A 17,089-nucleotide genomic window follows, 5' to 3' on the forward strand; every position below is an offset into this window, starting at 1 on the left:
CCGCGGCACGCTCCTTCCACAGTGAAATTGTGACGACCACAGCGGACAGAGCCATCACACCGACGTCATCTCAGATGCCATCGCAATCTGTTCCACAGCGCAACAGTGGCGCGGACGGAGGAAGGAGCATGCCGCGGGCGGAGGGTATTTAAATCGGCCGCCGCCATGACCAAACCCAGTTCCCTCTGAAAAGCCAAAGCGTATGGATCTCCATGCCGGTACGTTCACAGGAGCTCAGTCCGTCAGTTCACCTGATGATGGCGACATGTATGATTGCCGAAATATTGAGCCCGTTGGACACTGTAGACCGGCAGTACACCTGTGGATATTTTGATTAACCTTATTGTTGATTAATGAATGTCATTTTTCCTTTTGGTTTTGCAGTTATGTACATCATTGTTCCTTTCAAACTGCAGTGGATTATTTACAACAAATTGTATGAGGGAATAAATATACTGCAAAGCAGTAGTCGGAATGCCCAACTCTTTAAATATACAAACAAACTGAATTGAATTGAATATATCTATAAGATGATCATACGGGAGCACCAGCACCAGCACTTTTTTACCATTTGCAGAAAACCATTCAATGATACTCTCAAGAATTGTATTTATCGTTTCTTCTGTTTCTGTACATATTCTTGGATTGATTATAATACTAGTGTCATCTGCAGAAAGAACTTATTCTGCTTGCTGTATATTAAACAGAATACTGTGTGCATATATGAGGAGCAGTAGTGGACCTAAGACTGAACCTTGGGGAGCCTTATATGTGATTCCTCCCAAGTCAGAATTATGTCCCTGGACTATACTGCTTGAATTACTAAGTACAACGTTTTGCATTCTTTTGGTTGGATATGACATTATCCGTTAGTTGGCTGTACCATGAGTCTCACAAGACATCCATTTATCTAGGAGAACACTGTGATTTACACTGTCAAATTCTTTAGAGAGGCCGCAGAAAATACCAGCCAGTGCTATTTTATTATTTAATGTTCGTAAAATTTGTTGAGTGAATGTACAAATGGCATGCTTAGTAGAGCGACTCTCCTGAAACCCAAACTGTGCTTTGCTGAGGATGTTGTTGTTGCTCAGGTGACATACTATTCTACAATAAATCACCTTCTCAAAATTTTGCAAACAGATCTCAGGAGTGAATATTTATTGACATCTCTCTCATCACCTTTCTTGTAGGGGGTGTAAGAATTGTATATTTCAGTCTGTCTGGAAAAGTGCCATGAATTAGTAATGTGTTACATGTTTTGGATAAGACTGGGCTTATTACAAGGGAAAAAACTTTAGTACTCTATAGGGAACACCATCAAAACCACATGAGCTTTTATTTTTGAGAGAATGTATAATTGTCTTAATTTCAGAAGTAGAATTTGGTGATGCATTCATTTGACTCAATTTGATGAGAAAACATTTTCAACATACTGCTGTGCTTTTGTTCTTGCTCTGTTTGTCCCTATGCTTTCTATTACATTTAATAAATAATTATTGACAAGTCCTATATCATTTTGATGATGTACTACAAGGACGTTAATAAATTGAATTGAATTGAATTGAATTAAATGCGTGTGCTACTTGTGTAATGTACTAAAACATTTATTCTATCTCACACTTAATTATTTTTCTCCTGGTGCCTTATATTTATTACAAACAACTGATTTCAAATCTATTAAGTTTGGCAAATTTGTAATCTAAAAACTCATGAGGGAGAACCATCTGTAGGTATTCAGTCATCAAATGCTATATTTAATATGGTTTGCACACCTTCTACTTCTCTATGAAATGAATTGTCATATCTGACTTTCAAGTAGTTTGCATGACTTAATGTATCTAACAGGTTGGCATTATGTGTGTTACTAGCCGCATGTAGTGCACCAGCTTTCTGATTGTTTTGTTTTTAGCTTGTGATTTGTGGTTTAATTTTGTACATGATTCTGGTATACAAATTTGCTCTACAGTTCTCTGGTAACTATGGATTTCCTGTTTTCTTACAGCTAATTCCAAATGAGTTTCCAGAAGAAATCTACAAAGGAGTTTGAAATGAAGTTTTTATTAATACATATTGCCAAAGGTCTTTTCCATGTTACCTAATGGCATAATAATTCTTTCTAACCAAGATCTATGTGACATTTTTATCTGTCACAGTTTGAATGGAAAATTAAGACCACTAACTGATTTTATGGAGTTCTGGAATTTTGTTTCTCAGGTTTTATCTGCTTTGGATACTCCATTTCTTGTGTTTCTCATGTGCTGTTTAATATATTTAACAACAACAAGACACTGTCTGATCATATAATCACTACATGCGTTTTCTCAATTTAAAATCATCAGCAGATTTTACAAGGATTTCCCTCATTGTATGATAGTTTATTGGAAATATTTTACTTTATGTAAGTAGCACATGTGTGTTAAACACTTTATCTGAACAGAATAAGTCAGTTGTCTGTCATAAACACAGGGGCCTTCTCACTGTAGATAGATTCAGTGCTTCAAGAACACCACTATACCTAATATTATTCACATAGTTTTATGATATTTTACTGATTTTTTACACTTTAGAGTCACTGTCTGGAGCGCATATATCTCCTGAGTTAATGATACTTTATTTGTTCAGAAAAGGAGCTGAACCAACCAGAAAAAGAGATGAAAGAGACCTGATAGCCTGAAGAACATCAAGTAGGCTTGTTTATTCCAATTTTTTTCAGACTATATTACACAAAGAAAAATTATTTCATTTAGTGAAAGCAGAAAAATATATTTCTGAAGTTATTTATTTCTTGACATTGATAAAAAATTAGTTTTTGATTCAAAAACATATTTTTTTTTCAAAATTTTCTAAATCTGTCTACTTCTGCACTGAGAATAAATTGTAGTATACAGTTGTGATGAAAAAAGTTCACTAAAATAACTTCACCTAGTAATTTTGACTCCTTTGTATATCATAAGCAGACATTTGCAAATTTGTATAATTACAGTGCGTAGGACTGGAAAGTGTTAAATTAAGTGCATCATTAAGTAGAAGTTATGTTCATTCCAAGTGAACTCTTTTTGTCCTAGAGTTCAATATGATTTTTACTCTCTTACAGGGGGCTACATAACATCACCAAATGACCTGTAGTAAGTTGTAGTACTCACATCATAGCTGACTGATTTACATTAACATAAATCATCTTTTTAAGTGTTTTATACTGGTGAATGCTTTAATTATTGGTTTCCCTAAAAATGAATTTTGTTTTAAAATGTGTCTCCTTAATGTTTCCTTAATGTTCTCTTTGTCACTTATTACTGGAAGTATTTGGTTCCTTCAGTGTGCTGCAAAGGAAAAATGACAGTTGCCTGGCAATACTCATCAATAATTTTACTATATGAAGCAACCTGCACAATCTTTTGATGCATTGGCTCACTCTGTTAATAACAGGATATAAATGAGCATACAAAGGGTGTGTTTTAAATGAAAAATTAAGTTTTAAGACATTTTCCGCTGTATTCAGTGATTCAATGTACTATACCATGTTTTCTGGGGCACAGAACAGACCACTCACCAGTCAGGTTGTAATGGCAGGTGTCATTTTGTAGAAGAACGATCTTCAAGAACAATGATTAGAAAGAATAAAGGGAAGACATCATGCTTTTCTAAGGGCCAGAGCCAGAGAGAATGTCCATCTGTCATCTCATGCTCCAGGCATGTCTGGCAATCAACACATAATTTTCCTCATATGCTCCACATTGGTCACTCAGATGTAGCATTAGGAGGCTTATCAGAAAGTGTATTTTGTAAGATGTTCTGCTGATGTAATGCTTCTACTTGGCCATGTGAGTACTGAGACTGATAATTTAAGTATGAAAAAATTTTTAAATTAGCAACACAAATTTCTGATAGTTTATTTATTATGCATACCAGAACACAATTGGCCCTTGGTTAGCAGGAAGTAATGAGTGCTACTGACACAAGATATCAAGTTGATTCCATATTTATAGGTTTCCAAAATGGTGTTGTTATCATTACTCATGAGCACCTTCTAATGAAATTGCCTGCCTATAGGATATCATCTCAGTTGTGTGACTGGATTTATGATTTCCTGTCAGAAAGGACACAGTATGTAGTAAATGATGGGAAGTTGTGAAGTGAAACAGAAATGATATCTAGCATGCCCCCAAGGAAGTGTTGTATCCTCTCTGCCATTTCTAATCTATGTATACAATTTGGGAGACAATGTGAATAGCCCCCTTGGATTGTTTGCAGATGATGCTGTCATTTACTATCTATTAAAGCCATCAGATCATCAGTACAGATTAAAAAATGATTTAGACAAGTTATTTGCATGGTGCAAAATGTGGCAGTTGACCCTGAACGATAAAAGGCATCTACTGAAAAGAATCCATTAAATTTCAGTTTCAGTTTCAATAACACAAATTTAAAGACTGCTGATTCAAGCAAATACCTAGGAATTACAAATACAAACAACATAAGTTGGAAGCATCACATAGAAATTGTTGTGGGAAGGCAAACCAAAAACTGTGTTTTATTGGCAGTAAATCTACTAAAGAGGCTGCCTACACTATTCTTGTCCATCCTCTCATAGAATACAGGCCTACTGATGCACAGTATGGGATCCTTACCAGATCGGATTGATGGAGGACGTTGAGAAAGTTCTTAGATGGACAGCTCACTTTGTATCATGGCAAAACAGATGAGAGAGAGCCCCATAAATGATAAATGAGTTGGGATGGTAATCATTAAAACAAAGGAGATTTTCATTGTAGCAAAATCTTTTCGCAAAATCTGAGTCATCATCTTTCTCCGCCAAATTCGAAAATATTTTGTTGACTCCCATTTCCCATGTACTATTTGAGTATGGAAAAGTTGACAAATAGTGTGAAAGAGCTTCTGTGAACCCTCTGCCAAGCACTCAGATGTGAACTTCAGAGTTGTGAAGTAGATTATGGGTGTGGTTCAAGTTAAACCATGAGAGGGGATGAATGAAATCATTTCCTATATCCTCATTTATGTAAAAAAAAATCCTGCAACTCCTCCTAGCAGGAATACAGGAAACAATGAAGAGGAAGGGAGCTGAATCACAGTTGTGTGTGTTGCTTTGTTGATAGAGGTCAATAATACACAATTCCATGGTGCACTGAACCCCCATGGGATTTAAATTGAAGTCATCGAGCTGGCACATGCTGATAAGCTGCTGGCAGTACCTCACAACAGTGCAATGGCAGCCAGGATGACTAGCAAGGAGAGGGTTATACTCCTCATGTAAAAATTTTAGGCTACCACCTGCAGGGGGTGGGGGTGGGGGGGTGTAGGTGTGGTACTGGGTCCTTAACCTCGGGCGTGTGTGTGTGGCCCATGTGCTGCATATAGCATGCTAACTTGATGGGCTTGTGCAGATAACATTGACTGTGGTTTAAAGAAGGGAAGTAAAAATAGAAATTGGTATGAGAGGATCTAGGATCTGAAAGGACATGATTACCTGATCATTTCATAGTGGTTTCTCTATAAATCACAGGCCTTGATTATAACTGAAACCAGGAATTCATAAGGGACAGACAGATATTAGAGAATGGAATTCAGGGGTTATAGGTTGGAGCAATATCACCTGTCAAGTTTAGGGGAGACAAAAAGGCCCACTTCTAACAGCAGAGCTGAGGAACTTTTACTGGAAGAACTAGAAATGAAGGGAAACACAATGCTTCAATATGCAACTGTGAGAAAGATTATAGATTCAGTCCTGGTCAAGGCAGAAGGAAAGGAAACTGGAATAGTGTCAGTGGTGTGGCAATATGGTGAGAACAAATAAAAGTGGACAAAACTAATTGGATGGTGGCATGGGGGCTGATCACAGCTGCTCACCATTGCTAAAATGTAGAATGGCAGAATGAGCAGATACGTATATGGTCTTTTTATTATTGAAAGAACTGTGCTATTGAATGTATTGTTCTCCATTAATTCTGGACTTGCTGGAGGGTTATTTTTAGAAAACAAAACTCAGTCTCTTCACTATAATCCATATAGGTGTTTAGAATGCAATGCATCTGGAGGGGGACCGTTTTACATCAAGGCATTGGGTGATACTGTGTTCAGCTCATGGAGGGGCAACAGTAATCATGGTTGGTAGCAGTATCTCTTGGTCTATAACTATTGCATCAAAATTTTTAGTGATAAAACCAAATGTGTAAAAACAAAAAAGGTTCTGCTACCATCTCTGCTATCATCTCAGGGATGAGTAGAGATAACATAGGATGAGAAGTGATCAGCTGTCAATAACATACACTCATTTTCCTGCTGTATTTGTGTAAACTGTCCTAGGATGCCCAAAGCTGCTGTTTCAAAGAGTACAGCGATCTGAGATAGTGTCCACAGTGAAATTCAGAGTGTAGTCTGTTGTGCTCACTGTGCAACAAATGCAAGTGTGAATGTAATATTCCATACTGCACTACTGACTCTTCCACCAGTATCTTGTTGTTACTCTGGATCTGTTGTCCACTTTCCATTCATAGAAGTTCACACATTTTCATCATATTGTGTGATAATACAGCACTGGAACACTTTCAGTATTACTAGCTGGTTTCCTTGCTGCATTTTGCATTATAAAATACCATTTTCGAATCAAAATCCTTAAGAGAGGCAAATTGTTGGCATTCTTCATCTTGTTCCTGTGCCTCCAATAGTTCAGCAATAACTACCTCATCTGCTTCTAATACACGACATTTTCAGCTCACAATCAGTGCATTGGCACTTTGGTGCAATTTTATGGAATTGTGGCAGACCTCATAATCATATTCACTCAACCTCAAGGCTCATTGCATTATTTGACCACTCAGATATTTTAAATTTAGTAGCCACTATAAGTCAGCATAATCAGTGACTACTGTGACACTTCCACTGTAAAGGTAGCACTTGAAGTAATTCGCACCAAATAACTGAGCCAACAGCTCTTTCTCAGTTGTAATGTAATTAATTTCTGCTTTGTTCAGCTGATGGTATGCATAAGCATTTGGATTCTCTACACCATCTTGCTCCTGACTTAAGACACAAGTAATGGCATAGTCACTAACATCAAGTATAAATCATTTTTCGAAGTCCAGGTAAATTAATAGGGGGGGGGGGGGGGTTTATCAGGACATCGTTAATTTGTTTCATTATTGCTTCACATTGTGTGACCCAACTGAAATGTAATCCTGTTTTTTTAATAATTTAGTTAATGGATTAAGCTACTACAAACAGCATAGTGAACACATTATTGTGGCCAAGATAGATACGAAGCAATACAAGTACAAGTTTATATGCCAACTAGCTCTGCAGATGACGAAGAAATTGAAGAAATGTATGACGAGATAAAAGAAATTATTCAGGTAGTGAAGGGAGATGAAAATTTAATAGTCATGGGTGACTGGAATTCAAGTGTAGGAAAAGGGAGAGAAGGAAACGTAGTAGGTGGATATGGATTGGGGCTAAGAAATGAAAGAGGAAGTTGCCTGGTAGAATTTTGCACAGAGCACAACTTAATAATAGCTAACACTTGGTTTAAGAATCATGAAAGAAGGTTGTATACATGGAAGAACCCTGGAGATACTAAAAGGTATCAGATAGATTATATAATGGTAAGACAGAGATTTATGAACCAGGTTTTAAATTGTAAGACATTTCCAGGGGCAGCTGTGGACTCTGACCACAATCTATTGGTTATGACCTGTAGATTAAAACTGAAGAAACTGCAAAAAGGTGGGAATTTAAGGAGATGGGACCTGGATAAACTGAAAGAACCAGAGGTTGTACAGAGTTTCAGGGAGAGCATAAGGGAACAATTGACAGGAATGGGGGAAAGAAATACAGTAGAAGAAGAATGGGTAGCTTTGAGGGATGAAGTAGTGAAGGCAGCAGAGGATCAAGTAGGTAAAAAGACGAGGGCTAGTAGAAATCCTTGGGTAACAGAAGAAATATTGAATTTAATTGATGAAAGGAGAAAATATAAAAATGCAGTAAATGAAGCAGGCAAAAAGGAATACAAACGTCTGAAAAATGAGATCGACAGGAAGAGCAAAATGGCTAAGCAAGGATGGCTAGAGGGCAAATGTAAGGATGCAGAGGCTTATCTCACTAGGGGTCAGATAGATACTGCCTACAGGAAAATTATAGAGACCTTTGGAGAAAGGAGAACCACTTGTATGAACATCAAGAGCTCAGATGGAAACCCAGTTCTAAGCAAAGAAGGGAAAGCAGAAAGATGGAAGGAGTATATAGAGGGTCTATAGAAGGGTGATGTACTTGAGGACAATATTATGGAAATGGAAGAGGATGTAGATGAAGATGAAAATCCCAAAGAAAGCAGGTGTTGACAGATGTGAAAATTACCGAACAATCAGTTTAATAAGCCACAGCTGCAAAATACGAACACAAATTCTTCATAGGCGAATGGAAAAGCTAGTAGAAGCTGACCTCGGGGAAGATCAGTTTGGCTTCCATAGAAATACTGGAACACATGAGGCAATACTGACCGTACGACTTATCTTAGAAGAAAGATTAAGGAAAGGCAAACCTACGTTCCTAGCATTTATAGACTTAGAGAAAGCTTTTGACAATGTTGACTGGAATACTCTCTTTCAAATTCTAAAGGTGGCAAGGGTAAAATACAGGGAGCGAAAGGCTATTTACAATTTGTACAGAAACCAGATGGCAGTTATAAGAGTCGAGGGACATGAAAGGGAAGCAGTGGTTGGGACGGGAGTAAAACAGGGTTGTAGCCTCTCCCTGATGTTATTCAATTTGTATACTGAGCAAGCAGTGAAGGAAACAAAAGAAAAATTTGGAGTAGGTATTAAAATCCATGGAGAAGAAATAAAAACTTTGAGGTTCGCCGATGACATTGTGATTCTGTCAGAGACAGCAAAGGACTTGGAAGAGCAGTTGAATGGAATGGACAGTGTCTTGAGAGGAGTATATAAGATGAACATCAACAAAAGCAAAACGAGGATAATGGAATGTAGCTGAATTAAGTCAGGTGATGCTGAGGGAATTAGATTAGGAAATGAGACACTTAAAGTAGTAAAGGTGTTTTGCTATTTGGGGAGCAAAATAACTGATGATGGTCGAAGTAGAGAGTATATAAAATGTAGACTGGCAATGGCAAGGAAAGCGTTTCTGAAAAAGAGAAATTTGTTAACATCGAGTATAGATTTAAGTGCCAGGAAGTCATTTCTGAAAGTATTTGTATGGAGTGTAGCCATGTATGGAAGTGAAACATGGATGATAAATAGTTTGGACAAGAAGAGAATAGAAGCTTTCTAAATGTGGTGCTACAGAAGAATGCTGAAGATTAGATGGGTAGATCATATAACTAATGAGCAAGTATTGAATAGGATTGGGGAGAAGAGAAGTTTGTGGCATTTGACCAGAAGAAGGGATCGGCTGGTAGTACATGTTCTGAGGCATCAAGGGATCACCAATTTAGTATTGGAGGGCAGCGTGGAGGGTAAAAATCATAGAGGGAGACCAAGAGATGAATACACTAAGCAGATTCAGAAGGATGTAGGCTGCAGTAGGTACTGGGAGATGAAGAAGCTTGCACAGGATAGAGTTGCATGGAGAGCTGCATCAAACCAGTCTCAGGACTGAGGACCACAACAACACAACAACAACAGTTAATGGATTTGTGATAGTGGTTTAACCCTGCACATATCTATGGTAATAACTGGGAGGACTAGAAATAGTTGTAGTTCTTTCACATTTTTTAGTGCTGGAAAACTGTTAACTTCTTCAAAGAGATGTGCATGTAGTTGTATACCTGTTGGACCAAGTATTGTACCTAAGATTCCACAAATGAACACTGTTCCAGTTTTAAGTTTAAGTTGGCACCTTGTAAATATAATGATATGATTCTTAACCATTGGTCATGTTCTCTGAGTGTCCATGAAAAGACAATATCATCAACACATACTAAGCATGTGTTGGGCTTCAACTTTTGAGCCATGCAGTAATGAATCGTCAAACTGATGAAACGTAGTGGGGGTCATTTTTTAAACCAAAAGGCATCCTGAGTAACTCATATAGTCTATAAGATATAACAGATGCCATCATCAGCCTGTCCTGAGGCATTATTGGAATTGGTGATAACCTTACTTCACATCTAGGGTGGTGAAACATTTGCAATTTACCTGTCAGATGAGTGTTTCATCGATGTAAGGGAGCAGGTTGTATTGGATGTTGGTTACGCTGTTTGGCAACCACATGTCTACACATAGTTTTCTCATAATTAATGTTTCCTTTTAATTGTGATAATGATAATTGAGACCCAGAGGCTTGAGGAATGCTGAATTACTCCATATATAGTAGTTGTTGAGAGCTTTTGTCTACAACCACCTGCAAATGGTAGGGAATGTGCTAAGGTTTCTGAACTATCAGCTACACATTTGTTGTTAGGATTTTGTCTATGTTGAATAAATGCTGTATTTCCTCAGACAGCCACACAATTCTTTCAACTGGTTTCTAAGGGGTGACATGATTGCATGCATTTCTCAAATTGAGAACATTCTCTGATATCATAGTTTCATATTTGTGGTCTAAAAAAGCTCAGTATGTACTGCTGCTATATCTTGTACACTGGCCAGTACTGTTCTACGTATGACTATAAAGTCCAATGTTGTGAAGCTATCTAATCAAACTGGTGTGCATATTTCTCCATTTATGTTTTTGTCTTTATAAAGGTTTCTTATGATTAACACTGGAGGCAATCCAAAACTTCATTTTGGATGACCAGTTCAACTAGAAAGATAATTTCTGTAATTTCTTGGATTGCAGTTGTTACCCAGAAAACTGTCCCCATTACACCACAGAGAGTTTCAGGGGCACTGACCTTCAACACAACTTGGTGTAGTGTAGAATTATAGAATAGCCTTTTTTTCCATGAGTTTCTAGTGGTGTTGCCGCAAAATTGATACACTGTATCACCGTATTGGACAATTTGAAATGGAAAGTTAATGACTCAATAAAAATAGTGCAGGAAATCATTACCAGGACATCAGATTCCTGTTATAACTTGACTTGTCCAATGTCTTATGCATAAGCTGCTATGTAGACAACAGGACCAATAAAATACAATCTACAATCCCTTTTTCTAAGCACCTTTATATCAAAATCATATTTCTGTGTATCAGTCTTCAGATCAATACTGCATGTTCCCCAGGGATTCATAGTTTCTGCCCCCAGTTCTATGATGTGAGTGAGAGGCAGCTTCAGTGCCTGCTTATATCAGTCGGTAGAAGTAGAAACTCACCTAAGCTCCTGTATCCATTAAAATATTAACTGACCTTTTAATGTTGCCTCTCACAATCACATTTTCCATATCCATTAACCTACAAAATGTACTGGGTTGACAGACTTTAATGGGGAGTTGGCATAGTGACAACACTGGCTCTCATCCCATTTCCCATTCCAGATCTTCCATTACTTATGTTTCTCCTGAATCCTGCATGCACTGGGTATGGCCTATTTTTATACCACGCACATTCGACACTGAAGTGACTGATCTCATGACATTAAGTGCAACAAAGGGCATGACACTTATTGGCAATATGACCCAAGCACTTGCAAGGTGTGCAATTTTTTTCTTACATGAACATGTGGTAAAAATCATTGTCATGAGAAAAATTGAGACTTAATTATTAGTCTTGTTTCTCAGCAGTGCAAGAAACACAGCATCTTTTAGAGATGAAGGTGAAGCCATCTTTATCTTTCTTCCAATCTGTGACTTTATCCCCCTGAGAAATAAGTCTTTAGGTCTTGTCTCTACATTCTTATTGTCAGAGTATAGGTCAGATTACCCCTTTGCCAACACATCAAAACTGCTGGCATTTTGCAGATACTTAACTGATTCTACTTAGTTTCTTACATCTCCTTCAACTTTAGACATGCAATGTTTAACTTAAATCTCTCTGGTCATAGACACATTTGATTGAGATCACAAACATTCTGCAAAAATGTGACAACATTCTCAAATGCCTTCCACAAAAAGGAAGGGATGAAAGTACCTGCAACAAAACTGTTAACTGTACTGGGTTGTGATGCGTGAAGAGGTCCATCAGCATGGCTCATAGAATCAACAAGTGTTACCTGAACATTTGAGTTTATTTTTGAGCAAATGACAGCTCTTTTTTTATCTGTTTGTTTAATAACAGATTTTAAAGGGTAAGAGCCATTATCTGCTCTTGAAAAGCTTTGCATGAATCACTACCACTTGCCTCCATGCTACACTCCACCTGGAAACTTGTAGAGGGTATTTTATCTGTTCAAGATCAATACAAAATTTACTTATAATGAATCAAAAGCATTACAGATGAACAAAGAATATTCGCCCAGATTGAGCACCTGAAAATAGGGGTTACCTCTTTTGGGACAGAAAAGGTGTGATTTTTGTGGGTTTCGTGGAAAGAGGCACTAAAATAAACTCTCAAAGGTATTGCCAAACTCTGCACAACCTCAGAAGAGCAATACAAAGCAAGCGCAGGGAAAAGTTGGGCTCAAAGATCTTGCTGATTCACGACAACACCCGGGCCCACACGGCAAATGCCACTCGTGAAGTTCTCGAATCTTTTAAGTGGGAGTTGTTTCCGTATCCGACGTACAGTCCCGACCTGGCACCGAGCGACTTCCACTTATTCCCAGCAATGAAGAAGTGGTTGGCTATGCAGCATTTTGATGATGACCCACAGCTTCAAGAAGAGGTAACCACGTGGTTGAAGGTGCAGGGGGCCAAATTTTACGACAAAGGAATTTCCAACCTCGTCCATCGCTATGATAAGTGCCTTAATTTAAATGGCAACTATGTATAAAAGTAGTATTTAAGTGTGACTTTCATCTGTATATAATAAAAAAAAATTCCAATACTTTATTTATTTTTAATTCCAAAACTTAATGTACTTTGTGGATAGCTCTCGTATTAACAGCCGAACTAAGTTAATAATTGGCTCCTTCTACCGACCCCCCAACTCCGATGATTTAGTTGCCGAACAGTTCAGAGAAAATTTGAGTCTCATATCAAATAAATATCCCACTCATATGGTTATAGTTGGTCGGGACTTCAACTTTCCCTCGATATGTTGGCAAAAATCATTTGTTCAAAACCGGTGGTAGGCAGAAAACATCTTCCGAGGTTGTCCTAAATGCTTTCTCTGAAAATTATTTCGAGCAGTTAGTCCACGAACCCATGCAAATAGTAAATGGTTGCGAAAACACACTTGACCTCTTAGCCACAAACAATCCAGAGCTAATACTGCATGTATCATGACTGATACAGGGATTAGTGATCACAAGGTCATTGTAGCTAGGCTCAATACCGTTTCTTCCAAATCCACCAGAAACAAACGCAAAATAATTTTATGTAAAAAAAGTGGATAAAGTGTCACTAGAAGCCTTCCTAAGAGAAAATCTCCATTCCTTCCGAACTGAGTATGCAAATGTAGATGAGATGTGGCTCAAATTAAAGAAATAGTAGCAACAGCAATTGAGTCATACCCCATAAATTGGTAAGAGATGGAACTGATCCCCCATGGTACACAAAACAGGTCCGAACGCTGTTGCAGAGGTAACGGAAAAAGCATGCAAAGTTCAGAAGAACGCGAAATCCCGAAGATTGGCTAAAATTTACAGATGCGCGAAATTTGGCACAGACTTCAATGCGAGATGCCTTTAATAGGTTCCACAACAAAACATTGTCTCGAAATTTGGTAGAAAATCTGAAGAAATTCTGGTCGTATGTAAAGTACACAAGCGGCAAGACGCAGTCAATACCTTCGCTGCGCAGTGCCGATTGTACTGTTACCGACGACTGTGCCGCTAAAGCGGAGTTATTGAACACAGTTTTCCGAAATTCCTTCACGAGGGAAGACGAATGGAATATTCCAGAATTTGAAACACGCACAGCTCCTAGCATGAGTTTCTTAGAAGGAGATACGTTAGGGGTTGCGAAGCAACTCAAATCGCTTGATACGGGCAAGTCTTCAGGTCCAGATTGTATACCGATTAGGTTCCTTTCATATTACGCTGATACAATAGCTCCCTACTTAGCAATTATATACAACCGCTAGCTCACCGATAGATCTGTACCTACAGATTGGAAAATTGTGCAGGTCACACCAGTGTTTAAGAAGGGTAGTAGGAGTAATCCATTGAACTACAGACCTATATCATTGACGTCAGTTTGCAGTAGGGTTTTGGAGCGTATACTTTATTCAAACATTATGAATCACCTCGAAGGGAACGATCTATTGATATGTAATCAGCACGGTTTCAGAAAACATCATTGTTGTGCAACGCAGCTAGCTCTTTATTCGCACAAAGTAATGGCCGCTATCGACAGGGGATCTCAAGTTGATTCCATATTTCTAGATTTCCAGAAAGCTTTTGACACTGTTCCTCACAAGCGACTTCTAATCAAGCTTCGGGCCTATGGGGTATCGTCTCAGTTGTGCGTGTGGATTCGTGATGTCCTGTCAGGAAGGTCGCAGTTCATAGTAATAGACGGCAAATCATCGAGTAAAACTGAAGGGATATCAGGTTTTCCCCAGGGAAGCATCCTGGGACCTCTGCTGTTCCTGATCTATATAAATGACCTGGGTGACAATCTGAGCAGTTCTCTTAGGTTGTTCACAGATGATGCTGTAATTTACCGTCTAGTAAGGTCATCCGAAGACCAGTATCAGTTGCAAAGCGATTTAGAAAAGATTGCTGTATGGTGTAGCACGTGGCAGTTGACACTAAATAACGAAAAGTGGGAGGTCATCCACATGAGATCCAAAAGAAATCCATTGAAATTCCATTACTTGATAAATAGTACAATTCTCAAGGCTGTCAATTCAACTAGGTACCTGGGTGTTAAAATTACGAACAACTTCAGTTGAAAAGACCACGTAGATAATATTGTGGGGAAGGCAAGCCAAAGGTTGCATTTCATTGGCAGGATGCTTAGAAAATGCAACAAGTCCACTAAAGAGACAGCTTCCACTACACTCATTCGTCCTCTGTTAGAATATTGCTGCGCAGTGTGGGTTTCCTTACCAGGTGGGATTGACAGAGGACATCGAAAGGGTGCATAAAAGGGCAGCTCATTTTGTATTATCACATAATAGGGGAGAGAGTGTGGCAGATATGATACGCGAGTTGGGATGGAAGTCATTAAAGCAAATACGTTTTTCGTCGTGGCAAGATCTATTTACGAAATTTCAGTCACCAACTTTCTCTTCCAAATGCGAAAATATTTTGTTGAGCCCAACCTACATAGCTAGGAATGATCATAAAAATAAAATAAGAGAAATCAGAGCTCGAACAGAAAGGTTTAGGTGTTCGTTTTTCCCATGCGCTGTTCGGGAGTGAAATGGTAGAGAGATAGTATGATTGTGGTTCGATGAACCCTCTGCCAAGCACTTAAATGTGAGTTGCAGAGTAATCATGTAGATGTAGATGTAGAACAAACAGAGGTTCTTCACAGCAGCCAGTGGATATCATGATGGTAGGCTGCAAAAAGTCAAGATGGCATGCAGTGTTGAGGTGAGGCAGGCTGCTTCAGTGGTATAGAGGATGAGCTGTATGAACCAGAATCTGCCAGCAGGCCCATTGTCATCAGCAACCAAGCACACTAGAATCTGCTGATGTAAGCAGTAATGGCTTGGGAAAATGGTGCTTGCATGGCATGGCTTGGCTGCCAGCTTGACTCAACTAGGTTTGGTGTCTGGTACCTGGCACATATTGCCACAATAATTACTGCCTCCCTTACAGACTGAAAGGTTGTGGGTCACAATTCTAACACCCATTTGTACTGGGGTAGAGTGGTAATTTCAAGATTTTGTGGAGTGCAGGTATCCAGAGGGAGTGGTTCAAGTGTAAATTAAGTTTTAAAACATTTTCCATTGTATTCAGTGGTTTGGTGTAGAATCTGGCACACCCTGGAGTCACAGAACAGACCACCAGCCAGTTAGGATGGTCATGGCAGGTCTCATTTGGTCACAGAACAAAGTCCAACAACATTCAAGTGAGAGAAGAGGGGAAAGATATCATGCCTCACTGAGAGCCAGAGTCAGAGAGAGAATCCAACTGTCATCCAACACTCCAGCATGTCCCACAATCAACATACGATTTTCTTCCATACTCCCCATTGGTCATTCAGACACTGCATGTGGCAACTTGTTATTCAACATATTTTGTGGGTACAAACACCCTTTCCTGATGTGATGCCTCTAATTAGCATGTAAGCCACAAGAGTCAGTACATGAGTAGTGAGAGCAAAAACATTAGTTGGAAAAAAAATTTAAATTAACTATCAAAATTGCTGATACCCCCTGTAATAATGAAGGACATGCACAAATAATGTAACAGTGTTGATGTAACTCTTGGTAAATTCACTGAACTAACAAATCAGGAACATTGGTTATTGTGAGAAACATAGCAATAAAAACTAATTACAAACATTGAAATTAAATGTTACTGTTGATGATGGTACAGCCATATTATTAAAAACTGTGTCCTAGAAGGTAAGAATGTATGTTGTAGATGCAGTCATTGGAGCTACAGAAAATACAGATGAATTTAATTTTGTAAAATTACATAGAGTAAACATGTAACTCATGTTTTACTAACTGACAAGCATGTCACTGCTAAAGGAGTGCATAAAATGCCACTGATGATGGGTTATAAGCTGGGAAACCAGGTTAGGCAAATAAAAATTCGTAATGCAGCTCACAGTGTATAGAATATATCTTTTAATATATATCTGAAAGTTGTGGAGCCCCATGAAGTCAAGATTTTTAAACCAGGTTTTGTTTCAGACTCAAAAAAAGTGAGTGTCATTAAAAACCTATGACTTAATAAGCTTCTTATCTTGTTTAAAGCAGTCCTATATATGTTTGAAGGAAAAATTGTGTGCTTAGTCAGTTGCTCATCCAGTCTATGACATACACTATAAATTTATTAATTGTAATATTATAGATTAATATCAATAGCTGAGCTACTGCACTTTTGTACACAGTAAAGTACTGTTGTATGGTTACTGTATAACATAATTTGATATTTTCTGTCATTAAAATCA

General features: G+C 38.3%; 1 protein-coding gene across 9 annotated transcripts in view; it reads left to right on the forward strand.

The window, feature by feature from the left end:
* LOC126469904 (bestrophin-2-like) overlaps positions 1 to 17,089 on the forward strand; it is a 668,302-nt gene that overhangs the window by 425,709 nt on the left and 225,504 nt on the right. The window lies entirely within an intron of this gene.

The sequence above is a fragment of the Schistocerca serialis genome, chromosome 3 (assembly GCF_023864345.2).
Source record: "Schistocerca serialis cubense isolate TAMUIC-IGC-003099 chromosome 3, iqSchSeri2.2, whole genome shotgun sequence".
NCBI classification, from domain to species: Eukaryota; Metazoa; Arthropoda; class Insecta; order Orthoptera; family Acrididae; genus Schistocerca; species Schistocerca serialis.